We start from the raw sequence: 27,093 nt of genomic DNA on the forward strand, positions 1-27,093 counted from the left end.
TTCAGGGACACTGCTCCTTGTCACGTGGTACAGAGGGCGCGGGATCACATGAAAGCGGACCACGGCGCCCACTTCAGAGACACTGCTCCTTGTCACGTGGTACAGAGGGCGCGGGATCACATGAAAGCTGACCACGGCGCCCACTTCAGGGACACTGCTCCTTGTCACGTGGTACAGAGGGCGCGGGATCACATGAAAGCTGACCACGGCGCCCACTTCAGGGACACTGCTCCTTGTCACGTGGTACAGAGGGCGCGGGATCACATGAAAGCTGACCACGGCGCCCACTTCAGAGACACTGCTCCTTGTCACGTGGTACAGAGGGCGCGGGATCACATGAAAGCTGACCACGGCGCCCACTTCAGGGACACTGCTCCTTGTCACGTGGTACAGAGGGCGCGGGATCACATGAAAGCTGACCACGGCGCCCACTTCAGGGACACTGCTCCTTGTCACGTGGTACAGAGGGCGCGGGATCACATGAAAGTTGACCACGGCGCCCACTTCAGGGACACTGCTCCTTGTCACGTGGTACAGAGGGCGCGGGATCACATGAAAGCTGACCACGGCGCCCACTTCAGGCACACTGCTCCTTGTCACGTGGTACAGAGGGCGCGGGATCACATGAAAGCGGACCACGGCGCCCACTTCAGGGACACTGCTCCTTGTCACGTGGTACAGAGGGCGCGGGATCACATGAAAGCTGACCACGGCGCCCACTTCAGGGACACTGCTCCTTGTCACGTGGTACAGAGGGCGCGGGATCACATGAAAGCTGACCACGGCGCCCACTTCAGGGACACTGCTCCTTGTCACGTGGTACAGAGGGCGCGGGATCACATGAAAGCTGACCACGGCGCCCACTTCAGGGACACTGCTCCTTGTCACGTGGTACAGAGGGCGCGGGATCACATGAAAGCTGACCACGGCGCCCACTTCAGAGACACTGCTCCTTGTCACGTGGTACAGAGGGCGCGGGATCACATGAAAGCTGACCACGGCGCCCACTTCAGGGACACTGCTCCTTGTCACGTGGTACAGAGGGCGCGGGATCACATGAAAGCTGACCACGGCGCCCACTTCAGAGACACTGCTCCTTGTCACGTGGTACAGAGGGCGCGGGATCACATGAAAGCTGACCACGGCGCCCACTTCAGAGACACTGCTCCTTGTCACGTGGTACAGAGGGCGCGGGATCACATGAAAGCTGACCACGGCGCCCACTTCAGGCACACTGCTCCTTGTCACGTGGTACAGAGGGCGCGGGATCACATGAAAGCTGACCACGGCGCCCACTTCAGAGACACTGCTCCTTGTCACGTGGTACAGAGGGCGCGGGATCACATGAAAGCTGACCACGGCGCCCACTTCAGGCACACTGCTCCTTGTCACGTGGTACAGAGGGCGCGGGATCACATGAAAGCTGACCACGGCGCCCACTTCAGGCATACTGCCCCTTGTCACGTGCTACAGAGGGCGCGGGATTACATGAAAGCTGACCACGGTGCCCACTTCAGGCACACTGCTCCTTGTCACGTGGTACAGAGGGCGCGGGATCACATGAAAGCTGACCACGGTGCCCACTTCAGGGACACTGCGCTCTCTGTTTCAGCTTTCCACTGCAATAGGTCTCGCAATTGCGAGATTTTGAGCTATTGGCATAGTAAAGGACGATGCCTTTTATGGGTTTAAAAGACCTGCAATAATAAAAGGCATTGTCATTTACAATACCAATAGGTCAAAGTTTCGAAAATGCAAGACCTATTGCATTGTAAATGCTTGTTTTTGTAAACTAATGAGAGAGTGAAGATGGTGTCTGACCACCATTGGACACTTCAGTATTGCACTGCATAGAGTCTGCATCTTAGGGCGGTGGCGTCTGTCTGTACACAGCTCCTGCATTGATTTGACCGGTACCTGGTCACCTCCCCCCATAAGGAAAGCATCCACTATGGCCATGTGTGATGTCTGTCCCTATATACCTCCCCATCCTGGTCATGTGCGATGTCTGTCCCTGCAGACCTCCCCAGCCTGGCCATGCGTGATGTCTGTCCCTGCAGACCTCCCTATCCTTGCCATGTGTGATGTATGTCTATACAGACCTCCCCAGCCTGGCCGTGTGTGATGTCTGTCCCTACAGACCGCCCAGCCTGGCAATGTGTGATGTCTGTCCCTGCAGACCTCCTCATCCTGGCCATGTGTGATGTCTGTCTCTACAGGCCTCCACAGCCAGGCCATGTGTGATGTCTGTCCATACAGACCTCCCCAGCCTGGCCATGTGTGATGTCTGTCCCTGCGGACCTCCCCAGCCCAGCCATGTATGATGTCTGTCGCTACAGACCTCCTTAGCCATGCCATGTGTGATGTCTGTCACTACAGACCTCCCCAGCCTGGCCATATGTGATGTCTGTCCCTACAGACCTCCCCAGCCTGGCCATATGTGATGTCTGTCCCTGCGGACCTCCCCAGCCTAGCCATGTGTGATGTCTGTCCCTGCGGACCTCCCCAGTCTGGCCATGTGTGATGTCTGTCACTTCAGACCTCCCCAGCCTGGCCATATGTGATGTCTGTCCCTACAGACCTCCCCAGCCTGGCCATATGTGATGTCTGTCCCTGCGGACCTCCCCAGCCTGGCCATGTGTGGTGTCTGTCCCCGCGGACCTCCCCAGCCTGGCCATGTGTGATATCTGTCCCAGAAGACCTCCCCAGCCTGGCCATGTGTGATGTCTGTCTTTACAGACCTCCTCAGCCTGGCCATGTGTGATGTCTGTACCTGCAGACCTCCAAAGCCTGGCCATGTGTGATGTCTGTCCCTGCGGACCTCCCCAGCCTGGCCATGTGTGGTGTCTGGCTCTACAGACATCCACAGCCTGGCTATGTGTGATGTCTGTCCCTACAGACCTCCCCAACCTGGCCATGTGTGGTGTCTGTCCCTGCGGACCTCCCCAGCCTGGCCATGTGTGATGTATGTCTCTACAGACCTCCACAGCCTGGCCATGTGTGATGTTTGTCCCTATATACCTCCCCATCCTGGTCATGTGTGATGTCTGTCCCTGCAGACTGCCCAAGCCTGGCCATATGTGATGTCTGTCACTACAGACCTCCCCAGCCTGGCCATATGTGATTTCTGTCCCTACAGACCTCCCCATCCTGGCCATGCGTGATGTCTGTCCCTGCAGACCTCCCCATCCTGGCCATGTGTGATGTATGTCTCTACAGACCTCCACAGCATGGCCATGTGTGATGTCTGTCTATACAGACCTCCCCAGCCTGGCCGTGTGTGATGTCTGTCCCTACAGACCCCCCCAGCCTGGCCATGTGTGATGTCTGTCCCTGCAGACCTCCTCATCCTGGCCATGTGTGATGTCTGTCTCTACAGGCCTCCACAGCCAGGCCATGTGTGATGTCTGTCCCTACAGACCTCCCCAGCCTGGCCATGTGTGATGTCTGTCCCTGCGGACCTCCCCAGCCTGGCCATGTGTGATGTCTGTCGCTACAGACCTCCTTAGCCATGCCATGTGTGGTGTCTGTCCCAGAAGACCTCCCCAGCCTGGCCATGTGTGATGTCTGTCTTTACAGACCTCCCCAGCCTGGCCATATGTGATGTCTGTCCCTGCGGACCTCCCCAGCCTGGCCATGTGTGGTGTCTGTCCCTGCAGACCTTTACAGCCTGGCCATGTGTGATGTCTGTCCCTGCGGACCTCCCCAGCCTGGCCATGTGTGGTGTCTGTCCCAGAAGACCTCCCCAGCCTGGCCATGTGTGATGTCTGTCTTTACAGACCTCCTCAGCCTGGCCATGTGTGGTGTCTGTCCCTGCAGACCGCTGTTGGAAAGGCGTTCGCCGGAGGGGGGTTCGATGCACGTCTTGCCCACCCCTTTGACCCACCTCTCCCAAGTAGGCCGAACCAGGCACGCACACCCTGAGCTTACACTACGGACAGAGTGACACCACACGTATTCTTTGTAGGACGATAGGTTCTTTTATCGAAGGTTTCAAGGGATCTTTATGATCCAAAGCGTAAGGAGTACATCAGCGGCACAAGAGTCTACACATCGGTGGTAGGGGGATGGGGGTAGCGGGACAGTCTTTGGTGGTAGTGTCTCTGCGAAGTACCCTGCGGATAGCTCACAATCCTCGAGCTGGAGGGTGTTGTTTCTCTGGGCGATCTCTTGCCAATTTGTCCTCGAGGGGAGAGCCGCGAGTCACTCAGCAGGCACAGGTAGTCAGAGTTCGGGAGCCGCGATCTTATCAGCAGGGCTCAGATGGTTCAATGGCTGGGGGCCGCGAGTCACTCAGCAGGCCCAGGTGGTTCAGAGTTCGGGAGCCGCGACCTCGTCAGCAGGGCTCAGATGGTTCAATGGCTGGGGGCCGCGAGTCACTCAGCAGGCCCAGGTGGTTCGGTGTTCGGGAGCCGCGACAGCGTCAGCAGGCTTCGATGGTTCCAGGTCTTCTCTGCCATTCATTCCTCCGGCACCCCTTATTATACTCCCCCTGCCCTTTGAAGTCCGGAGTCCTCGCAGAGAGGGGCCTTGGGAGACTGCGGGGGTTCGGCGGGATTTCCTGCCGCTCGTTTCTTTGGTCTTTTCAGGTGGGTCTGGGAGGGACCCCAGACGCTCGGCAGGCGAGGCGCCTGCTCCCCAGGGGCCTGGTGGCCGATCGAGTCCTCCCGGGGGAAGGCGACCCGAGGTGTGACTGGGCTGGCGCCTCTGGGTCTGGCTCGGGGGTTCCCGCTCCCTCGGTCGGACATGCGTGATAGGGTGTCAAGTCTGTCGGGGGCTCTGGCCGGCCCTTGGGTCTGTGTGGCTGGGGCGGCCGGAGTCGGAGATGCCGTGTCTTGGGGGTGGTTGCAGGTTGGCTGAATGATCGGGAGGGCATACGCCGTGAGGCCGGTCTCACACGCGTCCCCCCCCAGCTGAAAGGCGTGGAGAACTACCCATCCACTGGGGGGTTCTCCTCGCCGAAGCGGAAGAACCGGGACAGGCCGTCGGCGTTGGCATGATCCGTTCCGGGGCGATGCTCGACAGTGAAGTCCATCCCTTGGAGGGAGATGGACCATCGTAATAGCTTGGGGTTCTCTCCCCTCATCTGCATCAGCCACCGCAAGGGCCGGTGGTCCGTCTGCATTCGGAAGTGGGTTCCGAACAAGTAGGGCCGTAGTTTCTTGAGGGCCCAGACTACGGCGAAGGTCTCTCGTTCTATGGTACTCCAACGCTGTTTGCGAGGCAGCAGCCTTCGGCTGATGAAGGCTATGGGCTGATCTATGCCTTTGTCGTTGAACTGCGAGAGGACGGCTCCGATGCCGTGTTCGGATGCGTCGGTCTGGACCACAAACTCTTGGGAGTAGTCCTGGGCCTTGAGTACTGATGCGGTGCACATGGCGGTTTTCAAGGCGTCGAACGCCTGTTGGCACGGGGGGGTCCACTGCACCTTCTTCGGGAGTTTTTTTGGAGGTCAACTCCGTGAGAGGCCCTGCGAGGCTACCATAGTTTTTAATGAACCTCCGGTAGTATCCTGTGAGGCCCAGGAAGGCCCGGACTTCCGTCTGAGTGGTGGGGGGCTCCCAGGACTTGATGGCGTCGATCTTTGGTTGGAGGGGGGCGACCTGCCCGCTGCCCACCTGATGCCCCAGGTAGACCACGGAGCCTTGCCCGAGCTGGCATTTGCTGGCCTTCACTGTTAGGCCGGCTTGGCGCAGGGCCAGCAGTACTTGCCGGAGGTGCTGGAGATGCTCGTGCCATTGAGAGCTGAATACGGCGATGTCGTCAAGGTACGCTGCGCTGAACTCCTCGAGTCCGGCCAGGACCTTGTTTACCAGCCGCTGGAAAGTGGCCGGGGCATTTTTCATCCCGAACGGCATGACCCTGAAGCGGTAGTGTCCATCGGGTGTGGAGAAGGCGGAGCGTTCTTTTGCTCCCTCCGTGAGCGCAATCTGCCAGTAACCGCAGGTCAGGTCGAAGGTGCTGAGGAAACGAGCGGCCCCAAGGCGGTCGATGAGCTCGTCGGCGCGGGGGATAGGATGAGCGTCCGCTCGGGTGACCGCATTGAGCCCCCGGTAGTCCACACAGAATCTTAGTTCGGGGCGACCCCAGGGGCGGCCGCTTTCGGGACCAGGACTACCGGGCTGGCCCAGGGGCTATCGGAGGGTTCGATCACTCCAAGGGTTAACATCTTCTGTACTTCGGTCTTGATGCAGGTGCGGACCCGGTCAGGCACCCGGTAGGCTCGGTGTCTCACAGGTGGGCTGTCGCCGGTGTCCACGTCGTGGACACACCAGTCGGTGACTCTTGGGATGAGGGAGAAGAGGTCTGCGAATTGTCTGAGCAGCTGGCGACAGTCGTCGGACTGTTGGGGAGTGAGGGTGGTCGACAGTTTCACTCCCTCCATGGAACCATCCAGTTCTTTAGCGCACAGGGGGTCGGGCAGGGGTTCCGTGTCTTCTTCCGTCCCATCATCGGTGGCCAGTAGCAAACTCAACTCCGTTCTCACAAAGTGGGACTTGAGACGGTTCACGTGGAGAACCCGGAGGGGGTTCTGTGGGGACTGTACATCGATCAGGTACGTGACCTGACTCTTTCGCTCGATCACCTTGAAGGGGCCAGTCCATTTGTCCTGTAGGGCGCAGGGTTTCACCGGGGCCATGACCCAAACCTGCTGGCCCGGCTGGAACTCGACCAGAGTTGCGTTCTGGTCATACCAGCGCTTCATTTCTTCTTGGCTGGCCTCGAGGTTAGCCTCTGCCAGTTCTCGGAACTTCCGGGTCTGGTTGCGGAGCGCCAGGATGTAGCGGAACACATCAGGAGTGGTCCCCCGGGGGCTTGTCTCCCAGCCCTCCTTGACCAGGCTCAGGGGCCCCCGGACGGGGTGTCCGTATAGTAGTTCGAATGGGCTGAACCCCAGGGACTTTTGGGGAACTTCCCGGTACGCGAACAGGAGGTAAGGGAGGAGGACGTCCCATCTTCGGCGTAGGGGCTCCTCGAGGCCCAGGATCATCCCCTTCAGGGTTCGGTTGAAGCGTTCCACCAGGCCGTTGCCCTGGGGGTGGTAGGGGGTCGTGAACTTATGTTACTCCGCACTGCTGCCACAGGGACTTCATGTAGCGGGATATGAAGTTAGTGCCGCGATCACTCACAACCTCGCGAGGGAATCCGACACGGGAGAAGATCCCCATGAGAGCCCGGCCCACTACGGGAGCCGTCACGGTGCGGAGGGGAATGGCCTCTGGGTAGCGGGTGGCATGGTCCACCAGGACGAGGATGAATCTGTGGCCCTGGGTGGTCTTCGGATCAGGGGTCCCACGATGTCGATGCCGACCCGCTCAAACGGGGTACTCACAACGGGAAAGGGTTGTAATGGAGCCTTGCGCTTTCCGCCACTTTTCCCACTGCCCTGGCACGTGAGGCAGGATTTACAGTGGACTTCTACATTTGCTCGCATCTTGGGCCAATAGAAGTGGGTAACTAATCGCTGATATGTCTTGTCTTGGCCTAAGTGTCCTGCCAAGGGTACATCGTGGGCCAGGCCCAGGAGGAGGCTTCGGAAGCGCAGGGGTACTACCAGTACTCGGGCTGCGCCTAGCTCGGCTGACTTTTGTTCACTGTATAGGAGGCCATTGTCCCAATAGGCCCAGTGGGTTCCGGTCCGGTCACCGGCGGTCTGTGCTTCTGCTTGTTGTCGGAGTCCCACGAGGGAAGGGCAGGTGGCCTGTTCGTGGCAGAACTCTTCACGGGAGGGACCTCCCTCACAGCGCCACTGGGCCATCTCGGGCAGTTCTCCGAGCTCCGTCAGCGCCTCAGGGGCGGAAGATTCCGGCCCTTCTCCCGGGTTAGTGTCTTCTTCTCCTTCCGAAGGAGGGTTGTCCGTTTCTGGCAGGGTGCCCCGGTTCTCGGGGTCAGTGTTCGGTGGGAGGGCCTCACCGCCCTCGGAGAGGGGCAATTGCGCGGTCATGGAGCGCGTGGTGGCGCAGACCCATTCGGGTAGGCCCATCATCTCGAGATGGGCTCTTCGTTCCACTTGCCCCCACGGGGAACTCTCCAGGTCGTTGCCCAGGAGGCAGTCTACGGGCTGTGACGTTCGGACGGCTACCTTCAATACTCCGGAGACTCCTCCCCACTCGAAGGGCACCAGAGCCATCTGGCAGAGGCTCTCGGAATTGTCGGAGGATATGACCGGACAGAGGGCATCGGGTAGGATCTGGTCTTCTGAGATTAGGTTGCGGTGGACCGTGGTGACACTTGCCCCGGTATCGCGGAGGCCCTCGACTCGGTGGCCGTTGATGGTCACCTGCTGTCGGTACTTCTTCGTTTTGGCGGGCAAGGGTGTCCCGGGGACCATCTCTCGATCACCAAGGGAGACCAGGGCCATGGCAGCTGGTTCCCACTCTTCGGAGTCCTCGATCTCTTCCCCTAGGGCCACGGAGGCCATCTGCCGGGCCGGGGGGTTGGTCGTTGCGGTTCGTTGATACTGGGGACACTGGGGGTCATTGGCGTAGTGTCCGGGCTGTTGGCAGCGGAAGCAGGTGATCCTGGTTCGTGGCCCTAGCCGCCCCGGGGCTCCGGTGCTGGCTGGGGGCGGAGCTGGACCTGCCGCTGGTGGGCTGCTGGGAGGGCTGTGCGGGGGCCCCCCTGGGAAGTCTCTCGGTCGGCCATGGTTTCCTCCGCCCCTCTGGTGGGGGGGTCCTTGACTGTGGCGACCGTAGTCTCCCACGGGGCCTCGGGTGGCCCGGGTGTTCACCCAACGGTCAGCCTCGGCGGCCAGCTTCCGAGGGTCGGTGAGTTTACTGTCCAGGAGATGTTGGCGCAGTTCTACAAAGCAATTGGCCGCTAAATGTTCCCAGGCGATCAGATCAAACAGCTCTTCGAAGGTGGAGACCTTGCTGCCCTTGATCCACCCGTCCAAGGCCCGGCTGTAAAAGTTCACGTATTCTACCCATGTGGTGCCCGGTATCTTTTTGCAATCTCGGAACCGTTGCCGGTACATCTCGGGAGTGAGTCCATACCGGCCCACGAGGGCTTCTTTCATGTGGCTGTAGGAGTTCATGACCGTGGAGGGCAGATCCAGCAGGGTATCTCTTCCTTCGCTTAAGAACCGGTGTTAGACGGACCGGGAGGGTCGGCCGAGGACAAAGGGAGAGGTCTCCGGGGAGAGCCGTCTCCAGCGCTCGTACAGACGAATAACTTCCCCCCCACAGAGGTACACCACACAATGATAAGGTTTAACGTTCTTTATAAGCAATCTTTAGGTACGATAGAATGATACAAGGAGGTCAGGACTCAGGGGTCCCCTCGATTCTAGTCTCTTGGTTGGGAAAGGGGGTAGCGGGACAGTCTTGTTACCAATCAGGTAGATGCGATGGTATGATGGATAGCTCACAATCCTCGAGCTCGGCGTTCGAGATGGACGGACTGCGGCAGCGCCAGCAGGTCCCGGTGAAGGTGGTAGTTACAACGGTCCGCGGCAGCGCCAGCAGGTCCCGGCGAGGATGGTAGTTACAACGGTCCGCGGCAGCGCCAGCAGGTCCCGACGAGGATGGTAGTTACAACGGTCCGCGGCAGCGCCAGCAGGTCCCGACGAGGATGGTAGTTACAACGGTCCGCGGCAGCGCCAGCAGGTCCCGACGAGGATGAAGGATGCAGAAGGTTGCGGCAGCGCCAGCAGGCAGGATGATAGTTCACAAGGCAGGACTACGGCAGCGCCAGTAGTCCGTCAAGGATGAGTTCTTCACGGTGTCTCTCGACTCCAGGATACAACTCCCTTCCTGCTCTGGAGCTGCCCCAGTTATAGGTCTGGCGCCCTTTGATGTCCGGACCCTCGCACTTGGAGGTCGGGAGGTCCGGGATGAGGGAGTCCAGACACCCAGCAGGGGGGGTGGAGCCAGCGCCCGGGGGAGCTGGGGGCGATCGGCACCTGGCGGGGGAGAGCCATCGACACTTCTTTCTCCCATTGACCTGCCAAGTGGTCCGTTCACCTCCTGGGTGGATGGTGGTGCCGGGATGTCGGGGCTTGGCCAGGCCCAGGGTTAGGGTCGAGCGGAGGCCATGCGGCCTCGTGGTGCAGTGTCCAAGATGGCGGCCGGGCCGGGCGAGGGAGCCGGTAGTGGTTCGGCCCCATGATACAGAGATGTCCGGGGGCAGGAATCCCGTCTTGGGACGGGGTGCGGGTTGCTTCTGTGGGTAACACCTGGGGGGCCGGGGCTCGGGCCCTGTCATGCGGGGAGGGAGCAAGCCCTTCATGTGGCCTGTCCAACATGCGTCCCCCCCAGCTGAAGGCGGGGAGAGTCACCCATCCTCTTGGGGACTCTCCTCATCGAGGCGGAAAAAGCGTGACAGGCCATCCGCGTTGGCGTGGTCTTGGCCCGGTCGGTGTTCCACAGTGAAGTCCATCCCCTGCAGGGAGATGGACCAACGCAATAGTTTGGGGTTTTCCCCCCGCATCTGCATTAGCCACTGCAGGGGCCGATGATCTGTTTGCACCCGGAAGTGGGTACCGAAGAGATAGGGCCGGAGCTTTTTGAGGGCCCACACCACTGCGAAGGCCTCCCTCTCGATGGTGCTCCAGCGCTGTTCTCGGGCCAGGAGGCGTCTGCTGATGAAGGCCACTGGTTGGTCAAGTCCCTCGGAGTTCAACTGGGAGAGGACCGCCCCGATGCCATGGTCGGAGGCATCTGTTTGTACGATGAATTCCCGACTGTAGTTGGGGGCCTGGAGCACAGGGGCAGTGCACATGGCGGCTTTCAGCTTCTCGAAGGCCGCTTGACAGTCTGGGGTCCAGTTGACCTTCTTCGGGTGGTTTTTGGATGTGAGTCCCGTGAGGGGCCCCACAATGCTGCCATAGTCCCTCACGAACCGCCGGTAGTAGCCGGTGAGCCCCAAGAAGGCTCGGACCTCGGTCTGCGTGACTGGAGGCTGCCAGGACTGGATGGCAGCGATCTTGAGTTGTAGAGGGGCCACCAGACCGCTTCCCACCTGGTGTCCGAGATAGGTCACGGACCCCTGACCAATTTGGCACTTGCCGGCCTTGATTGTAAGGCCGGCTCGTTGGAGGGCCTGCAGGACCTCTCGGAGGTGGTGGAGGTGGTCGGACCAGTGGCGGCTGTACACAGCGATATCGTCCAGGTAGGCGGCGCTGAACTCCTCGAGTCCCGCCAAGACCTGGTTCACTAGTCGCTGAAAAGTAGCTGGGGCATTCTTCATGCCGAATGGCATGACTTTGAAGTGGTAGTGGCCATCGGGGGTAGAAAAGGTGGATCGTTCTTGGGCCCGGGGTGTGAGACCGATCTGCCAGTAGCCCGCTGTCAGGTCGAAGATGCTGAGGTAGCGGGCAGCCCCCATGCGGTCGATCAGTTCATCCGCTCGGGGGATGGGATGAGCGTCGGTTCTGGTGACAGCATTCAAGCCCCGATAGTCGACGCAGAATCGGAGCTCAGGAGTGGTGCCGGGGGCAGCAGCTTTGGGGACCAGCACGACCGGGCTGGCCCAGGGGCTGTCCGAGGGCTCGATGACCCCGAGCGTGAGCATCTTTGATACCTCCTCTTGGATGCAGGCCCGTACCCGATCTGGTACGCGGTACGCCCGGTGTCTGATAGGGGGACTGTCCCCAGTGTCCACGTCGTGCAAGCACCAGGGGGTGACCCCTGGGGTGAGGGAAAACAAGGTCGCAAACTGCAGCAGGAGGTCCCGGCAGCCTTGGCGCTGTTCCGGGGTGAGGGCATCTGAGAGTCGGACCCCGTCCATGGAACCATCTTTCTCACGAGTCTTCAGGAGATCAGGGAGAGGCTCGGAGTCTTCTTCCGCTCCACTGTCTGTAGCCATCAGGAGGCTGAGCTCCGAGCGCACAAAGTGGGGTTTGAGTCTGTTGGTGTGGAGGACCCGGAGGGGGTTCCGTGGAGATTCCACATCGATGAGATAGGTGACGGGGCTCTTGCGCTCGACCACTTTGAAGGGCCCCGTCCACTTGTCCTGCAAGGCACATGGCTCGGTGGGGGACATCACCCACACTTGTTGGCCAGGTTCGAATTCGATGGAGGAGGCATTTTGATCGTACCATTTTTTCATGTCCTCCTGACTGGCCTCAAGGTTCGCTTTCGCCTTTTCTCTGAATCGCCTGGTCTGATTGCGTAGGGTCAGGAGGTACTTGAAGACGTCTGGAGGGGTCTTTAGGGGGGCCATCTCCCAACCTTCTTTGACTAGGCTGAGGGGCCCTCGCACAGGGTGCCCGTACAAGAGTTCGAAAGGGCTAAAGCCGAGGGACTTCTGGGGGACTTTTCGATATGCGAAGAGGAGGCACGGAAGTAGCACATCCCACTGGCGACGGAGGGGCTCTTCCAACCCCCCAATCATTCCCTTGAGCGTGCGGTTGAACCGCTCGACTAGTCCGTTTCCTTGAGGGTGATAGGGGGTCGTGAATCGGTAGGTGACCCCGCACTGTTGCCAGAGGGACTTCATATATTTCGAAATAAAGTTTGTGCCTCTGTCGCTGACGACTTCTCGGGGGAAGCCCACCCGGGAGAAGATCCCCATTAAGGCCCGGCCGACCACCGGGGCTGTTACAGTTCGCAGGGGCACAGCCTCGGGGTAGCGGGTGGCGTGGTCCACCAGTACCAGGATGAACCGATGTCCTTGTGCGGTACGGGGGTCCAGGGGCCCCACAATGTCTATTCCCACCCTCTCGAACGGGGTGGTGACAACTGGGAAGGGTTGCAGAGGTGCTTTGAGTTTGCGGCCGCTCTTCCCGCTGGACTGGCACGTGGGGCAGGACCGGCAGTGGTTGAGGACGTCGTTTCTCATCTTTGGCCAGAAAAAGTGGGTCACCAGGCGACTGTAGGTTTTGTCCTGGCCCAGGTGTCCAGCCAGAGGGACATCGTGGGCCAAATTTAACAGGAAGTCTCTAAAACGGAGGGGCACCACCAGCACTCGACTGGCCCCTAACTCTGTGATTCTCTGTTCACTGTACAATAGGTCGTTGTCCCAATAGATCCAATGGGCTCCGGTGGTGTCCCCTGCGCTCTGGGCGAGGGCTTGCTGGCGGAGTCCCTCGAGGGAGGGACAGGTCTTCTGTTCTTGACGGAACTGTTCCTGGGTGGGCCCCCCTTCTTGACGCCACTGAGCCAGGTCGGGAAGGTCCTGGGGCTGAGCGAGCCCTTCGGGGGTTTGCTCTGGGGGGTCGGTATGGTCGGTGTCCTCTACTGGAGCGATCGGGGGAGGAGGTGCTGGCCATTCTGGTTCTTCTGATCGGGGGATGGCCCGGGCGGCCATGGACCGGGTGGTTACGCACGCCCAGTCCGGGAGGCCCAACATCCCCAGGTGCTCTCTTCTTTCTACGGCGGCCCACGGGGAACTCTCAAGATCATTCCCCAGGAGACAGTCCACGGGGGCATCATCTCGGACCGTCACCTTCAACATGCCGGAGACTCCTCCCCATTCGAAGGGGACGCAGGCCATCCGACATAGACTCTCCGAGTTGTCGGCTGAACGGACGGGGCAGAGAATGTTCGGCAGGATCTGCTCTGGTTTTACCAGGTGACAGCGGACGGCCGTCACACTGGCCCCCGTGTCACGTAGTGCTTCGGCCCGGCGTCCATTAATGTTCACCCACTGACTATATTTTCTGGTGTTGGCGGGTAGGGGAGCCCGCGGGACCATGTCTCTTCCCCCTAGGCACGCTAGAACCATGGCGGCCGGTTCCCACTCTTGTCGTTCCTGTTCGCATTCTTCCTGTTCTTCGGAGATTTGTTCTCCCCCCAGGGCGGCGGCAGCTACCTGGCGGGGTCTCGGAGTTTGGTTCTGTGGACAGTTCGGTTCATTGGCGTAGTGGCCGACTCGCTGGCATCGGTGACACGTGACATTGGCTCGGAACCCCGGGCGCATCGGGGGGTTGCCCCGGCTGGCCGGGGGCGGGGTGCTGGCAGCGGGAGCGGCCGGGACGGTGTCTCTTCCTCGTCCCTGACCTCCTCCTCCTCCTCGGGGACGGTGCTGACCTTGATTGTTCCGGTTCTGTTCGTGCGGCCCTCTCCGGCCTACTCGGGTGCTTTCCCACCGGTCAGCTTCGGCGGCGAGTTGCCGTGGGTCAGTCAATTTACTGTCGAGGAGGTGCTGCCTGAGCTCGACGAAGCAGTTGTTAGAGAGGTGCTCCCACACCATGAGATTAAAAAGTTGCTCGTAGGTCGTTACGTGGCTTCCCTTGATCCAACCCTCGAAGGCTCGGCTGAAATAGTTGACATATTCCACCCAAGTTGTACCCGGGATCCGGGTGCAGTCTCGGAACCTCTGGCGGTACATTTCGGGTGTGAGCCCATATCGGGTGAGGAGGGCAGCCTTCATGTGATCATAGGATGACATCAGATGGTCTGGGAGCTGTAACAGGGCATCGCGGCCTTCATTGACGAACCTCCCCCATAGACCGGCTCCCCAGTCACTTCGATCGATCCGGTGGGAGGTCATGGCGATCTCGTAGGCCTTGAACCACTGTTGTATGTCGTCCTCTCGGACATACTCTCGAACGACATCCTTGGGGATGTGGACTTTCTTTTCTGTCGCTCCTGGGGTGCGCGGTTGCTCGGGCACCTCCAGTTCTTTGATCTGCTTCCGTAGGTCTATTTCTGCCAGTTTGCGCTCGTGCTCGTACGCTAATCTCTTTTCTTCGAGCTCTCTCTGCCTCTGTTTTTCTTCCCGTTCTTCTCGGAGCCGCAGATGTTCTAGGTTCAGTTTTTGTTCGGCTAATTTTAGTTCACCGTCCATTTTGAGCCGTGCCATTTCTAACTCATGTAGTCTGTTTTTCTCTCTCTCTTGGATCTCTTCCTGCGAGAGGCCCGTTCTTCGCTCCTCGGGAGCCGTGGTGTTCCTCTCTGATGCTGCAATGTTTTGGTCCGGGGGTCTGGAGGCCCCGGTTTCTGCCCACGACTCAATGGCGTGCTTGAAATCGTCTTTAGTACTCAGACCGGTGGTAGCAATGCCTAGTTCAATGCAGAATTGTTTCAACTCACGATGGCTGTACTCTTCCAATTTCTCCATTTGGAATTTCTCGGTGGATCCGCTCTCTTTGGTTGTCATTGTGGTTTCGTCGTGGGGTGAGTTACTCTCTGTACGATTACGCGTTGATTCGGATCGCGCCGCTGGCCACCAATGTTAGACGGACCGGGAGGGTCGGCCGAGGACAAAGGGAGAGGTCTCCGGGGAGAGCCGTCCCCAGCGCTCGTACAGACGAATAACTTCCCCCCCACAGAGGTACACCACACAATGATAAGGTTTAACGTTCTTTATAAGCAATCTTTAGGTACGATAGAATGGTACAAGGAGGTCAGGACTCAGGGGTCCCCTCGATTCTAGTCTCTTGGTTGGGAAAGGGGGTAGCGGGACAGTCTTATTACCAATCAGGTAGATGCGATGGTATGATGGATAGCTCACAATCCTCGAGCTCGGCGTTCGAGATGGACGGACCGCGGCAGCGCCAGCAGGTCCCGACGAGGATGGTAGTTACAACGGTCCGCGGCAGCGCCAGCAGGTCCCGACGAGGATGGTAGTTACAACGGTCCGCGGCAGCGCCAGCAGGTCCCGACGAGGATGAAGGATGCAGAAGGTTGCGGCAGCGCCAGCAGGCAGGATGATAGTTCACAAGGCAGGACTACGGCAGCGCCAGTAGTCCGTCAAGGATGAGTTCTTCACGGTGTCTCTCGACTCCAGGATACAACTCCCTTCCTGCTCTGGAGCTGCCCCAGTTATAGGTCTGGCGCCCTTTGATGTCCGGACCCTCGCACTTGGAGGTCGGGAGGTCCGGGATGAGGGAGTCCAGACACCCAGCAGGGGGGTGGAGCCAGCGCCCGGGGGAGCTGGGGGCAATCGGCACCTGGCGGGGGAGAGCCATCGACACTTCTTTCTCCCATTGACCTGCCAAGTGGTCCGTTCACCTCCTGGGTGGATGGTGGTGCCGGGATGTCGGGGCCTGGCCAGGCCCAGGGTTAGGGTCGAGCGGAGGCCATGCGGCCTCGTGGTGCAGTGTCCAAGATGGCGGCCGGGCCGGGCGAGGGAGCCGGTAGTGGTTCGGCCCCATGATACAGAGATGTCCGGGGGCAGGAATCCCGTCTTGGGACGGGGTGCGGGTTGCTTCTGTGGGTAACACCTGGGGGGCCGGGGCTCGGGCCCTGTCATGCGGGGAGGGAGCAAGCCCTTCATGTGGCCTGTCCAACAACCGGCCCCATAGCCCAGCCCCCCAATCCTTCTGCGGGACTCGGTGAGAGGTCATGGCGACTTCGTAGGCCTTAAACCACTGCTGGATATCGTCGTTTTTGTAATACTCCTTTACTGCATCCTTGGGGATGTGGACTTTGGCTTCCACGGTGGAAGCAGATGGTAGATTCCCGGAAGGTCGTGACTCTTCGCTTTTAGCCCTCAACTCGATCTCTTTCAGGCTGCGTTCATGTTCCAGCTGGAGTTTCTTTTCGTCGTGCTCTCTTTGGCGTCTCTTTTCCTCGAGTTCCCCTTGTAGCCGTAACTGCTCGACGGCTAGCTTTTTCTCGGCCAGTTTTAGTTCTCCCTCGATTTTCAGCTTGGCCAGTTCAAGTTCGTGGTTGCGGCCTCTCTCTCGGTCTGCTAGTTCCTCGGGGGACAGGTTCCCCTCTGGCCCGCTGTTTCTCACCGGGATGCTTTGTGGTTCATGGGCGGAGTCTTCTTCCGTTTGGGCCGGGGGCGCCCCCGTCTCGACCCAGGTCTTCAATACTTTTTGGAAGTCTTCCTTTGTGCTTAATCCGGTGGTAGCGATTCCAAGGTCTTTGCAAAATTGTTTTAATTCTCTATGCGTATAATAGTCCAATTGATCCTTTCGGAACGTCAAGCTTATTTCGGTACCTGCGGCACCCAGGGAGGTTTCTCCTTCCATCTCTGTTTGGTAGTGCGTCAGTCGTTCACTGCACGCTCTCTTCTGGTGTCGGCTCGGATCCCACCGCTGCCACCAAATGTTGGAAAGGCGTTCGCCGGAGGGGGGTTCGATGCACGTCTTGCCCACCCCTTTGACCCACCTCTCCCAAGTAGGCCGAACCAGGCACGCACACCCTGAGCTTACACTACGGACAGAGTGACACCACACGTATTCTTTGTAGGACGATAGGTTCTTTTATCGAAGGTTTCAAGGGATCTTTATGATCCAAAGCGTAAGGAGTACATCAGCGGCACAAGAGTCTACACATCGGTGGTAGGGGGATGGGGGTAGCGGGACAGTCTTTGGTGGTAGTGTCTCTGCGAAGTACCCTGCGGATAGCTCACAATCCTCGAGCTGGAGGGTGTTGTTTCTCTGGGCGATCTCTTGCCAATTTGTCCTCGAGGGGAGAGCCGCGAGTCACTCAGCAGGCACAGGTAGTCGGAGTTCGGGAGCCGCGATCTTATCAGCAGGGCTCAGATGGTTCAATGGCTGGGGGCCGCGAGTCACTCAGCAGGCCCAGGTGGTTCAGAGTTCGGGAGCCGCGACCTCGTCAGCAGGGCTCAGATGGTTCAATGGCTGGGGGCCGCGAGTCACTCAGCAGGCCCAGGTGGTTCGGTGTTCGGGAGCCGCGACAGCGTCAGCAGGCTTCGATGGTTCCAGGTCTTCTCTGCCATTCATTCCTCCGGCACCCCTTATTATACTCCCCCTGCCCTTTGAAGTCCGGAGTCCTCGCAGAGAGGGGCCTTGGGAGACTGCGGGGGTTCGGCGGGATTTCCTGCCGCTCGTTTCTTTGGTCTTTTCAGGTGGGTCTGGGAGGGACCCCAGACGCTCGGCAGGCGAGGCGCCTGCTCCCCAGGGGCCTGGTGGCCGATCGAGTCCTCCCGGGGGAAGGCGACCCGAGGTGTGACTGGGCTGGCGCCTCTGGGTCTGGCTCGGGGGTTCCCGCTCCCTCGGTCGGACATGCGTAATAGGGTGTCGAGTCTGTCGGGGGCTCTGGCCGGCCCTTGGGTCTGTGTGGCTGGGGCGGCCGGAGTCGGAGATGCCGTGTCTTGGGGGTGGTTGCAGGTTGGCTGAATGATCGGGAGGGCATACGCCGTGAGGCCGGTCTCACAACCGCCCAAGCCTAGCCATGTGTGGCGTCTGACCCTGCGGACCCCCCCAGCCTGGCCATGTGTGATGTCTGTCACTACAGACCTCCCCAGCCTGGCCATGTGTGATGTCTGTCCCTACAGACCTCCCCAACCTGGCCATGTGTGATGTCTGTCCCAGCAGACCTCCCCAGCCTGGCCATGTGTGATGTCTGTCTTTACAGACCTCCTCAGCCTGGCCATGTGTGGTGTCTGTCCCTGCGGTCCTCCCCAGCCTGGCCATGTGTGATGTCTGTCCCTATATACCTCCCCAGCCTGGCCATGTGTGATATCTGTCCCTATATACCTCCCCATCCTGGTCATGTGTGACGTCTGTCCCTACAGACCTCCCCATCCTGGTCATGTGTGATGTCTGTCCCTGCAGACTGCCCAAGCCTGGCCATATGTGATGTCTGTCACTACAGACCTCCCCAGCCTGGCCATATGTGATGTCTGTACCTGCAGACCTCCCAAGCCTGGCCATGTGTGATGTCTGTCCCTGCGGACCTCCCCAGCCTGGCCATGTGTGGTGTCTGTCTCTACAGACATCCACAGCCTGGCCATGTGTGATGTCTGTCCCTACAGACCTCCCCAGCCTGGCCATGTGTGGTGTCTGTCCCTGCGGAACTCCCCAGCCTGGCCATGTGTGATGTATGTCTCTACAGACCTCCACAGCCTGGCCATGTGTGATGTCTGTCTATACAGACCTCCCCAGCCTGGCCATATGTGGTGTCTGTCCCTGCGGACCTCCCCAGCCTGGCCATGTGTGATGTCTGTCCCTATATACCTCCCCAGCCTGGCCATGTGTGATGTCTGTCCCTATATACCTCCCCATGCTGGTCATGTGTGATGTCTGTCCCTACAGACCTCCCCATTCTGGTCATGTGTGATGTCTGTCCCTGCAGACTGCCCAAGCCTGGCCATATGTGATGTCTGTCACTACAGACCTCCCCAGCCTGGCCATATGTGATGTCTGTCCCTACAGACCTCCCCAGCCTGGCCATATGTGATGTCTGTCCCTGCGGACCTCCCCAGCCTGGCCATGTGTGGTGTCTGTCCCTGCAGACCTTTGCAGCCTAGCCATATGTGATGTCTGTCCCTACAGACCTCCCAAGCCTGGCCATGTGTGATGTCTGTCCCTACAGACCTCCCAAGCCTGGCCATGTGTGGTGTCTGTTCCTGCAGACCTCCCAAGCCTAGCCATGTGTGGTGTCTGACCCTGCGGACCTCCCCAGCCTGGCCATGTGTGGTGTCTGTCTCTACAGACATCCACAGCCTGGCCATGTGTGATGTCTGTCCCTACAGACCTCCCCAGCCTGGCCATGTGTGGTGTCTGACCCTGCGGACCTCCCCAGCCTGGCCATGTGTGATGTCTGTCACTACGGACCTCCCCAGCCTGGCCATGTGTGATGTCTGTCCCTACAGACCTCCCCAGCCTGGCCATGTGTGGTGTCTGTCCCTGCGGACCTCCCCAGCCTGGCCATGTGTGGTGTCTGTTCCTGCAGACCTCCCAAGCCTGGCCATGTGTGATGTCTGTCCCTATATACCTCCACAGCCTGGCCATGTGTGATGTTTATCACTATGGACCTCCCCAGCCTGGCCATGTGTGATGTCTGTCCCTACAGACCTCCCCAGACTGGCCATGTGTGATGTCTGTCCCTACAGACCTCCCCAGCCTGGCCATGTGCGGTGTCTGACCCTGCGGACCTCCCCAGCCTGGCCATGTGTGATGTCTGTCACTACGGACCTCCCCAGCCTGGCCATGTGTGATGTCTGTCCCTACAGACCACCCCAGCATGGCCATGTGTGATGTCTGTCCCTACAGACCTCCCCAGCCTGGCCATGTGTGATGTCTGTCCCTACAGACCACCCCAGCCTGGCCATGTGTGATGTCTGTCCCTACAGACCTCCCCAGCCTGGCCATGTGTGGTGTCTGACCCTGCGGACCTCCCCAGCCTGGCCATGTGTGGTGTCTGTCCCTGCGGACCTCCCCAGCCTGGCCATGTGTGGTGTCTGACCCTGCGGACCTCCCCAGCCTGGCCATGTGTGGTGTCTGTCCCGGCGGACCTCCCCAGCCTGGCCATGTGTGATGTCTGTCCCTACAGACCTCCCCAGCCTGGCCATGTGTGATGTCTGTCCCTACAGACCTCCCCAGCCTGGCCATGTGTGATGTCTGTCCTTACAGACCTCCCCAGCCTGGCCATGTGTGGTGTCTGACCCTGCGGACCTCCCCAGCCTGGCCATGTGTGGTGTCTGTCCCTGCGGACCTCCCCAGCCTGGCCATGTGTGGTGTCTGACCCTGCGGACCTCCCCAGCCTGGCCATGTGTGGTGTCTGTCCCGGCGGACCTCCCCAGCCTGGCCATGTGTGATGTCTGTCCCTACAGACCTCCCCAGCCTGGCCATGTGTGATGTCTGTCCCTACAGACCTCCCCAGCCTGGCCATGTGTGATGTCTGTCCCTACAGACCTCCCCAGCCTGGCCATGTGTGGTGTCTGTCCCTGCGGACCTCCCCAGTCTTTTCTTCCATCTCACGGTACTGAAATGTCCTAAGGATTCCTCTGCACCTTGTAGGTTTTTGGCCTCTAGGTCTGAGAGATTCTTGAGAGTGATTTCCTGATGTGACCGGTTTCTGCTGCTCATGACTGATGTCTGTATCACGCTGCGCTCACAACTGAGCATGACTGACAACTCTAACAAATACTGTGTGTGCCTCGTTTGTTTGGCTTAAAAATGAAGAACAGACCCCCTAAGCCATGGCCAGCCTGGCGTGAGTGACTGCCCTCAGAGTCCCTGTCCCATATTTACGCCTTGTGTGGGGGTGTCTGCCTCTCCAGACGCAGACCGGGCTCCACACGAGTCTACATGTGTCTCGCAGGGTGACATCAGCACTTCCTGAAATGTGTGAAGTAAAAACAAACACTCTTGATGGATAAACCATGACTTAACACCAAACAAATGCTTCTGTCGTGGCAGGAGTAAAAAACGTGCTCGCATTCGCGCCAAGAATTTTCAATTCTATTAAGGACACGGAGGCGAGGATTAAGCTTTCTTTTTCTATTACTGAAACATACCACAACCAATAAAAACGTTTTTAACATATAAACAAAACTACATATCCCACAATGCCATGGTACTTCATCAACAACCACCGAGACTAGCCCTATAAATGACGTTCTTCCTATGAACACTTCCCCTTTCTTTGCCCAACCAGCATTGTCCATGAATTAATTGTCTTTGTCCAAGAAAAAATACAATTTGTCGAGACCAGCAAACCAGAACATCGTCGACTCAACTCCAGACCCCGCAGGTGAAGACTTCCCCACACAACTTCCGCGACATCCAAAGCGATCGTTTATTCGCCCTTCTGTTCTGAACCTGAAATAGAAACAGCCCTTGTAATAACTGTCATCAACAATCGTCTCAGGGTGGGCAAAAACATGACCGTTATCAACAAGAAATGTACCCTGGGCGGGATAATCCTCGCCTCCGTGTCCTTAATAGAAATGAAAATTCTTGGCGAATGGTAGCCAATTTTTTATTCTATTACAGGACCGGAGGCTTCGGATTATGCTAGTTTAACGCTTATCTAGAACCACAGAAGCAACATCGCCCACAAGATTATAATAACATTGTTTGAATGTAGAGCTAAACGACCAATCAGCTGCTCTCATTATATCTTGTATACTGGTACCTAGCATAAAGGATTTTGACGCCATAGCGCCTCTTACGGAGTGCACTCCAAACATTTCCGTATCAATGCCTGCCTCTGTCATGACATAGCGGAGCCACCTGGCAATAGCAGCAGAGGTAACTGGCTTAAAGGGCTTTTGTAAAGCAAGTAACAATCGTGAACAACCGATCGATCTGATAGGCCGGGTACATTCCTCGTAAACTTTGAAACATTGCACTACACACATTTATTATCGAGCGGAAATGCATTGTAATCAATGGACCGCGAAAAAGTCTTGGTCCGTGCAGATATTACAAATGACACCCCCTCAGGAGAGAATATCCTACCATCGAAATCCAAGACTCTAACATCAGAGAGACGTCGGCTTGCAGATAGACATAGAAGCATAGACAACTTAGCAGACAATCGTTTCCTTGAAAGTAATTCATTTTTAGGCCAGTTATCAAATACATTTAGAACCTTAGACACATCCCATTAAGAAGAATATTTAGCCTAAGTTGGCTTCGCCACACGTATTCCTTTTATGAGTTTACACACCACCGGATGCATACCTACTGGTCTCCCGTCAATCTGCGCATGTCCAGCCAAGATAGCGGATCGGAAATTGTTAACCGATCTATATGACAAACCTTCTGCAGCTTTCTTGGATAGAAAATTCACAATTTGTGAGAGGTCCGCCTCCACGGGATCCACGTGCTTCTCCAAGCACCAACCCACCCATGCTCGCCATGCTGAAGAGTATCGTTTTCTAGCAGAGGGAGCCCAGGCTTGCTGAATGAAACCGGAAGCCTCTTTCGAAATTCCTGGCAACAACCACTGTTGCCTTAAAGCCTCCAGGTCATCAGGGACAGTTGCCCCAATAGAACTAGGGGGTGCAATTCTCCCTGAGGGCCCTGGAGCATGACCAGGAACCACGGAAGGAGAAGAAGGAAGTCGCACGTCGGATTCTATGACCACCTCCGGGCGAGAACCCAAAATTGCTCGGCCGTTCCACGCATCCACGTGGGCTAGCCACCATTTGATTTCTTCTCGGACTTCGTCTGTGAGGGGAACGTGGTCTGAATATGAAAGACTGTTCTGCAGGTGTTGGATTTTTAGACGTTGAAGGACTCGATAATGTAACGGCCCAGAAAGATTGCTTGTATTGATGATGCTAAAAGGCCCACTAAGCGCGCTATCGCCCTTAGGGACATGACTTGTTTGGCTAGAGTTCCCTTTAATTCCTTCTTCAGATCCCTCAATTTGGTTTTGGGCAACTAGAGTGGAGTTGTTTGAGAATTGATTACAAAACCTAAGAACTCCAGTGATTGCGCTGGGACCAGAACTGATTTCGCCTTGTTTATCACAAAACCCAGGTTCTCTAACAGGTACATTGTTATCTGTAGATGTTGGACTGCTAGGGAGACGGAGGGAGCCATTATCAGTATGTCGTTCAGATAAATTATTAGACGAATACCCGGCTCCTGGAGGTGTGCGGTCACTGGCTTCATTAACTTGGTAAAACACCAAGGAGCAGCGGAAAGACCGAAAGGCAGGAACAAATATTCCAGCCGTCTGCCTCGCCATTGGAACTGCAAGAAAAGCGCCGGTGAGGGGCAAAGTTCATAACCGTTAGGTAGGCATCTTTGAGGTCTACCCGGACCATCCAGTCCCCTTGCATCAAAATGTCTGTTGTTAGTGTATCCCCTCCATTTTTAAATGCTTGTACAGGACAAACTGGTTGAAATCTTTCAGGTTTAGAACCAGTCTGTGGGCTCCGCCTCTCTTCTGAACTAGGAAGACGTTGCTGCGGAAGCCCTCGTGTTTGTCATCGCAATACGCTACCACGTGCTTCTCCAGTAAGCCTTCTACTTCTTGATCTATAAAAATTGTTGGGAAAAAAGACAAAGGAGGGAGAATTACCTCTTGTACAGGGGTCTGAAAGATGTCTATGCGAAAACCCTGTACCGTTTGTAAAACCCAAGCATCCTGAGTAATGAGTGACCACTTGTCCCGGAAGTAGCTCATGCGACCCCCCAGAGGACATAGAAATAGATTCATCGTTCTTACCTGATGTAATCTGGAGTTGGAAGTTTCCCCTCTGTCCTCCACGGTGGTACCGGCGACGACTAAAGCGTCTCGTAGGGTAGAACATGCCTCCTCTGGTGCTGACTTGATACTCTCCGCTACCCCAACCGTATCCTCCTCTGGAAGGGCCCTGGTAGTATTGACAGCCTGGCGAGTGGCCCCTGCCTCGCCCAGCCTGACCAAAAAGGCCAAGACCAAAAAGGGCAGCGCCTTGAGACACTCGCGGGTGAGTAGCGCGCTTTATAAATGTGATTGATTGATTGATTGGAAGACCTCTTAATATTGGATTGGGCCTTGTTTAGAGAGGTGAGGGTCCTGACGTACTTGGAGACATCTTTGACGAACTTGTCACCGAAAAGTAATCCCTCCTCCCAGGGGGCCTGCCTCTGCAGAAGCCAGCTCAGTGGGGTTGTTGTCTATCCTCATGAGAAGAGATTTCCTACCTTCTGTAGAAATGGCACAATTTGCATTTCCCAGGAAACAAATGGCGCTCTGTGTCCATCCTGCGAGGATGACGGAATCTATCGGGGCCCCTGTGTCTTTGGCTACTAGGGCCATCTCCAAGATTTTCGCTAAGGGGCCAGTGACGTCCAGGAGCTTATCCTGGCAACCACGCCACACACGGTGAATGCCCTTCTTGGGGTTCTTTGTGAACTTTAAAAAAAAGGTAAGCGTGTTGGGGTCGCTGTCCGGTGTATCTCTTACTTTATCCGGGGCGTCCGGATGAGGATATCCGGACCTCAATCTGCTACTGACCTCCTTGTCGAAGTTCCTTTTTAGGTTTTGATGTAGATAACTCTCTACCTCCGGGGGCGGGGCCCAGTCCGAGGCTCTCGGGTGGACAATATTCTGCGAATTAAAATCAAACAGAGTTGCAGCTTGGTAAAAGTAGGGATTCGGCGGATTTAAGTGCGCCTTCTTAGCTTTTTTCTTCTTAGGGGACGCGGTATGTCCCGTAGAGTCTGTGTCGGTGCTTGTGTCGGTGTCTTGGGCCTTCTTGGATGTTGGGATCAGGTCTGGAGTCACAGTGTATTGATGATCCCCAGAAGATACTGGGGGTAGCTGAGCCAGGGTCTGTGCATGCGGCCAGTTCGAGGACTTGGTCTTAGCTGAAGCTTTTCCCTCTGAGGTGGCCGCAGCTGGTCCTACCGACTCTTGGGGATGCACCCCATGCCTTTTCGCAAAACTTTTAAGTTGCGCCGTGATGGGCTTGAGAGCAGACGCTAGCGCTTTGCTGACTGTCTGGGGAACCTCCGCCTCTACCGCCTTATTGATGGATTGCTGTACTGATGCGTCTAGGGCATCAACCAGATTGTCTTCAAGGAGAGGACCCTGCTCTTCTTCGTAATAACCGTACTCGTCCCCCTCAAAAAAGGCCCAGTCTTCCATCGCTACTAACTTTCCAGCGATCTAGACAATTTTTGTTGCCAAGTCCAAAAATTCAAGAGGAATTGTTTAAGGGGGAGAAACCCTTAGTGCCAAATGAATTCCACTGCTCCCCAGCCCCGCTGTAATCACTATTATTGCAGCCCACCAGAGGGCGTATGAGAGCCAACCTCGTAAAAAGCCTGCGCCCGGCTTGGGCCTTCCTTGTTCTGCACCCAGGAAAGGCGTCCGTGCACACAGGGGCAATAAGCAATGACCTGTGCGCTGTTCCGCTTTCAAAAAATGCTCAGAACGAGGAGGAATCGGTATTGGGCATAGCGTAGCCCAAAAGTAGCCCAATTGGGCTATGCGACGTCTGGCTCTGAAACAAATGGGGGCCCAATCAGAGAAGGCACCGCGAACCGCTAGGCTGAAGTGCGGTTCATTGGGCAGCAATGCTGGAGGAAGAAGGCACTCCAGTGGAGGTGAGACGCGGGGGAAAAACCGCCTTGTTGCACTCGCTACCACCCGTTCGCCGCTACGGGTTTTGACTGCACTCGCACTACCTCGCGCTGCCGCTTAGACGCGGCTCAGGTATCATACAATTTTGACAATTAGCAATCTCAATATGCATAACATTAAGCAATATACAATAATCAAGTAATTAAATCAACGCATTAGCAATAAACAGAATCACAATCAAACTCAAAGAATAATTATACTGAAGCACTTAACTTGGCTGCGAGCAGCAAAGAAAGAGGAAGTGTTCATATGAAGAACGTCATTTATAGAGCTAGTCTCTATGGTTGTTGATGAAGTACAATGGCATTTTGGGTCACGTGGTTTTGTTTATATGTTAAAAAGTTTTTATTGGCTGCTGTATGTTTTAGTAAAAGAAAGAGAAAGCATAATCAGAAGCCTCCGGTCCTATAATAGAATCTGGCACCAGTGTCACCCACTTGAGGTCACGTGTTCACTGCTGGTGGCATCTCCGGGATTGAAACTACAAGTGAGACACAGTGGTACCTCCAATATGGCTTGTTACTCCAGCCAGTAGACATAGAGAGAGGACAAGCAGCGGGCCAGATGGTGCACACCTCCAGTGTGGCTTGATATTCTATCCAGTAGACATAGAGAGAGGACAAGCGGCAGGGCAGATGGTGCACTCCTCCAGTGTGGCTTGCTATTCTATCCAGTAGACATAGAGAGAGGACAAGCGGCAGGGCAGATGGTGCACGCCTCCAGTATGGCTTGCTATTCTATCCAGTAGACATAGAGAGAGGACAAGCGGCAGGGCAGATGGTGCACGCCTCCAGGATGGCTTGCTATTCTAGCCTTTAGACATAGAGAGAGGACAAGTGGCAGGGCAGATGGTGCACGCCTCCAGGATGGCTTGCTATTCTAGCCTTTAGACATAGAGAGAGGAGAAGTGGCAGAGCAGATGGTGCACGCCTCCAGTATGGCTTGCTATTCTAGTCTTTAGACATAGAGAGAGGACAAGTGGCAGAGCAGATGGTGCACGCCTCCAGTATGGCTTGCTATTCTAGCCTTTAGACATAGAGAGAGGACAAGCAGCAGGGCAGATGGTGCACGTCTCCAGTGTGGCTTGCTATTCTAGCCTTTAGACATAGAGAGAGGACAAGCGGCAGGGCAGATGGTGCACGCCTCCAGTATGGCTTGCTATTCTAGCCTTTAGACATAGAGAGAGGACAAGCGGCAGAGCAGATGGTGCACGCCTCCAGTATGGCTTGCTATTCTAGCCTTTAGACATAGAGAGAGGACAAGTGGCAGAGCAGATGGTGCACGCCTCCAGTATGGCTTGCTATTCTAGCCTTTAGACATAGAGAGAGGACAAGTGGCAGGGCAGATGGTGCACGCCTCCAGTATGGCTTGCTATTCTAGCCTTTAGACATAGAGAGAGGACAAGCGGCAGGGC

The 27,093-nt window shown here is 57.0% G+C and overlaps 1 protein-coding gene across 1 annotated transcript in view; it reads left to right on the forward strand.

Annotated features, from left to right (window-relative positions):
- Nucleotides 1-27,093, forward strand: part of LOC146797188 (semaphorin-3F-like) — a 670,875-nt gene that overhangs the window by 250,997 nt on the left and 392,785 nt on the right. The gene's annotated exons all lie outside the window — the stretch shown is intronic.

This window comes from Triturus cristatus, chromosome 10 (genome assembly GCF_964204655.1).
Source record: "Triturus cristatus chromosome 10, aTriCri1.1, whole genome shotgun sequence".
Taxonomy (NCBI): domain Eukaryota; kingdom Metazoa; phylum Chordata; class Amphibia; order Caudata; family Salamandridae; genus Triturus; species Triturus cristatus.